The sequence below is a fragment of the Mus caroli genome, unplaced genomic scaffold (genome assembly GCF_978045245.1).
Source record: "Mus caroli unplaced genomic scaffold, Mus_caroli_1 scaffold_6, whole genome shotgun sequence".
NCBI classification, from domain to species: Eukaryota; Metazoa; Chordata; class Mammalia; order Rodentia; family Muridae; genus Mus; species Mus caroli.
The window spans coordinates 79,755,074-79,759,976 of NW_028227261.1; the positions used below are offsets into that span (position 1 = coordinate 79,755,074).

Below are 4,903 nucleotides of genomic sequence, written 5' to 3' on the forward strand. Positions count from 1 at the left end.
TTTTTTCTCTGTAACTTCTTCCATGGGTATTTTGTTCTCCCTTCTAAGATGGATCAAAGTATCTACACTTTAGTCTTCCTTCTTCTAGAATTTCATGGGATTTGTGAATTGTATCTTGGGTATCCTGAGCTTCTGGGCTAGTATCAGTGAGTCCATATTATGTGTGCTCTTTTGTGATTAGGTTACCTCACTCAGGATGATATACTCCAGATCCATCCATTTGCCTGAGAATTTCATAAACTCATTATTTTTAAAAGCTATGTGGTACTCCATCGTGTAAATGTAACACATTTTCTGTATTCATTCCTCTGTTGAGGGACATCTGGGTTCTCTACAGCTTCTGGCTATTATAAAGAAGGCTACTATGAACATAGTGGAGCATGTGCCCTTAATACATGTTGGAGCATCTTCTGGGTATGTGCCCAGGTGTGGTATAGTTGGGTCCTCTGGTAGTACTATGTCCAATTTTCTGAGGAACTACCAAAGTGATTTCCAGAGTGGTTGTACCAGCTTGCAATCCCACCAGCAATGGAGGAGTGTTCCTCTTTCTCCACAACCTCACTAGCATCTGCTGTGACCTGAGTTTTTGATCTTAGCCATTCTGACTGGTGTGAGGTGGAATCTCAGGGTTGTTTTGATTTGCATTTTCCTGATGAGCTAAGGTTGTTGAACTTTTTTTTAGGTGCTTCTCAGCCATTCGGTATTCCTCAGTGGAGAAATCTTTGTTTAGCTCTGTACCATATTTTTAATAGGGTTATTTGTTTCTCTGGAGTCTAACTTCTTTAGTTCTTTGTATATTTGGATATTAGTCCCCAATCGGATGTAGGATTGGTGAAAATCTTTTCCCATTCTTTTGGTTGCTGTCTTAGTCAGGGTTTCTATTTCTGGACAAAACATCATGAACAAGAAGCAGCTGGGTAGGAAAGGGTTTATTCAGCTTACATTTCCACATTGCTGTTCATCACCAAGGAAGTTAGGACTGGAACTCAAGCAGGTCAGAAAGAAGGAGCTGATGCAGAGCCATGGAGGGATGTTCCTTACTGTCTTGCTTCCCCTGGCTTGCTCAGCTTGCCCTCTTATAGAACCAAGACTACCAGCCCAGAGATGGTCCCACCCACAAGGGGACCTTCCCCTTGATCACTAATTGAGAAAATGCCTTACAGCTGGATCTCATGGAGGCATTTCCCCTTCTCTGTGATAACTCCAGCTTGTGTCAAGTTGACACAAACTAGCCAGTACAGTTGCCATTTTGTCCTATTGACAGTGTCCTTTGTCTTACAGAAGCTTTGCAATTTTTTGAGGTCCCATTTGTCAATTCTTGATCTAATAGCACAAACCATTGGTGTTCTGTTCAGGAACTTTTCCCCTGTTACCATATGTTTGAGGCTTTTCCCCATAGCACACCTGAAACCTCTAGAACAAAAAGAAGCAAATTCACCCAAGAAGAGTAGATGGCAAGAAATAATCAAACGGAAGGCTAAAATCAATCAAGTGGAAACAAAAAGAACTATAGAAAGAATCAACCAAACCAGGAGCTGGTTCTTTGAGAAAATCAACAAAATAGATAAAACCTTAGCCAGACTAACTAGAGGATACAGAGACAATATCCTAATTAACAAAATCAGAAATGAAAAGGGAGTCATAAGAACAGAAACAGGAAATCCAAAAAAATCATCAGATCCTACTACAAAGCCTATACTCAACAAAACTGGAAAACCTGGTGGTGACCTGGCAGTGACTGCTGGCTCAATAGTGTGGTCGATGGCTTAGTTAAGTTCCATGGAGGTGGCAGTGTTGGGGGGAGCAGGACCAGAACTTGGTGCTCAGCATGCAGATGGTGGAGGAGCTGTACCACAACTATGGCATCCTTGCTAATGCCATGGAGCAAGTGAGCCATCATAAAGATGCCTACCAAGTGATACAGGATTGCATGAAAGGCAGCACCAAGGAAAAGCAATTAGCAGCTCAGTTTATACCAAAATTCTTTAAGCATTTTCTAGAGCTGGCTGATTCTGCTATCAATGCACAGTTAGACCTCTGTGAGGATAAAGATGTGTCAATATGATGCCAAGCAATTAAAGAGCTGCCTTAGTTTGCCACAGGAGAAAACCTTTTGATAGTAGTAGATATACTCACCCAGCTTCTGCAGACAGGTGACTCTGCAGAATTTAATTTCCTGAACAATGCTCTAGTAAGTATATTTAAGATGGATGCAAAAGGAACATTAGGTGGCTTGTTTAGCCAGATCCTTCAAAGAGAAGACATTGTTAGAGAACAAGCAATTAAATTCCTGTCCCCAAAACTCAAGATGCCCCCAGATGAAGTGTTAACTAAGGAAGTGGAGGAGCTCATACTCACTGAATCCAGAAAGGTCCTAGAAGATGTGACTGGTGAAGAGTTTGTTTTGTTCATGCAGATATTGTCTGGGTTAAAAAGCTTATAGACATTGAGTGGACGATAGCAGCTGGTAGAGCTGGTGGCAGAACAGGCTAACCCGGAGCAGACCTTCTGCCCCTCAGACCCTGACTGTGTGGACAGACTACTGCAGTGCACACCACAGGCTATGCCTCTGTTCTCTAAAAATGTGCATTCTACAAGATTTGTGACGTATTTCTGTGAGCAAGTTCTCCCTAATCTCAGGACCCTAACTACCCCAGTGGAAGGTCTTGATATACAGTTGAAGGTATTAAAGTTGTTGGCAGAGATGAGTTCATTTTGTGGTGACATGGAAAAACTAGAAACAAATTTAAGGAAACTGTTTGATAGGTTATTGGAGTATATGCCTCTCCCTCCAGAAGAAGCAGAACATGGAGAGAATGCTGGTAATGAAGAGCCCAAGTTGCAGGTCAGTTATGTAGAGTGCTTATTGTACAGTTTTCATCAGTTGGGGCAAAAGCGTCCAGACTTCTTAACAGCCAAACTGAATGCAGAAAAGCTCAAGGATTTCAAAATTAGGTTGCAGTACTTTGCACAGGGCCTTCAGGTTTTTATCAGATGACTTCCCTTGGCTCTCCAGGGTAAAACAGGAGAGGCCTTAAAAACAGAGGAGAACAAGATAAAAGCTGTTGCATTGAAAATAACAAACAATATCAATGTTTTAACCAAGGATCTCTTTCTTCCACATTTCCCCTTCTTATAAGAGGACAGTAATATTGTCCTGGAAATCTGTACAGAAAGTTGAGATTGGGCAAAAGAGAGCCAGTGAAGATACAAGTTCAGGTTCACCACCTAAGAAATCTCTAGGAGGACCAAAAAGGGATGCCAGACTGATTTATAATCATCCTAGTGGAAAGTTCAGCAGCAATTTGGGCAACTTTAATCATGAGAGGAGCCTTCAGGTAAAGTAGAGGTGGCCGAGGTTGGGGAACACCAGGAAATCGTAGTCGAGGAAGACTCTACTGATTGTGACATCACATTCTTCAGCATTGTCCTGAGATTAATATCCTTAAATCTACTACTCAGTGGATTGCTGGGGATGTCTCTTTAAAAGGACTGCTGCCTTCAGCTGAAAACATAATGTCCTTTCTATCTGTGTAGGTATGATCTACTTTTGTAAAAGACCATGGTTGTATCCAAGGTAAAACCACAACAATATTTGTGGATGCTTTTTCTGCAGCCTTGACTTGTTTTCACAATATCCTCATTATACAGACTTCATCTTGTGAATCTTGCTTTTACACATCTTGATAATTTGTTGTTGAGAACTGACTCTAATGGAAAAGTCAGTCTAGCTTGTGATCTGGTAAAAATCATCACTTTTGAAATGTTACTTGTTTTTCTCCCCATTCTGTTAGGTTTTTGCCCAATACATGGAGAAGAGTAAAGATGAGTCTTAACCTTCTGCTTTCATTGTTTTTTAAGGAAGCTGCTAGGCAGTGTTGTAGCATCCCTGCCAAGAGTCATCGAGATCAAACACCAGCTTCTCACAGTGTCCAGGCGATGCCAGCCTTTTAGAAAGAACTTGCTTTGTATTGCTCCCTTCAGTCTTCTCCATATTTTGGGATACAGCCTTGAACACAGGGTGTTATTATTTGAATAGGAATACATGTGAATAATATATGCAGAGACATAAGCATATGTTGTGTGTGTACATATGCATGCTAGGGAACTTGAGTGTACAACAAATTAATATTTTAAATTCTCAGAATGGGTCCTCTTGACATTGTGATTATCCCTTTGAGGCTGACCACAGCAAGCCCTGAATATACCAACACACTGACTTCATATCTAGGTTTTTACTCCAGTAGGGAGGAACTTCAGTCAGTTGAACTTACATGGTTATTATTGCTTGAAACTAAAAACAAAGGCTGTTTTTCCAGAGACATATTTAAAGACCCTCGTTGGTGTAATACAGCCAGATCTGGTGTACATACCAGATTCCCACAGGATCTGGTAGTGTAATTAGGATTTGGACACATTATAACCAGGGATACCCAGGAAAGTGACTTGGTGACATAGTACTGTCAGAGTTGCTCACTCAGCTTGCTTTTGCCACTTTCAAAATTTAAGTTCGCAGGTTATTAATCAGATTACTGTATAAGTTAGCCAATAGTCTTTAGATTAAGGCAACACACAGGTGGTGTGGAGTGTCTCATGTTGAGCATTTTTAGTAGCTGAAACTCTGTTCTTCATTTGAATGTTTCATACACTTTTGTTCCACAGTTAGTGTTCCTTCTCCAAGTTTGCTCTTCAAATCAGAAATTCACATGACATTCCTAGTGGTTTGCTGTTTTGCTTTCTTATTTTGTCTTAAGGAATTGTTTCCTACACAGGTGTCTTCATTACCATCACTTCTACACTGGGGAAAAAAAAAAACAATTTCCTTTGTGAGAATCACTGAACGTATTTATGGGGAAAATATTTCTGTAAGTGTAAAGTGATACAAGTGAGCACAAGAAGTTGG

At 40.6% G+C, this 4,903-nt stretch overlaps 1 pseudogene; it reads left to right on the plus strand.

Moving 5' to 3' along the window:
• Positions 1-1,828: 1,828 nt before the first annotated feature.
• Positions 1,829-3,347, plus strand: LOC110293641 (apoptosis inhibitor 5 pseudogene; annotated as a pseudogene).
• Positions 3,348-4,903: the final 1,556 nt, after the last annotated feature.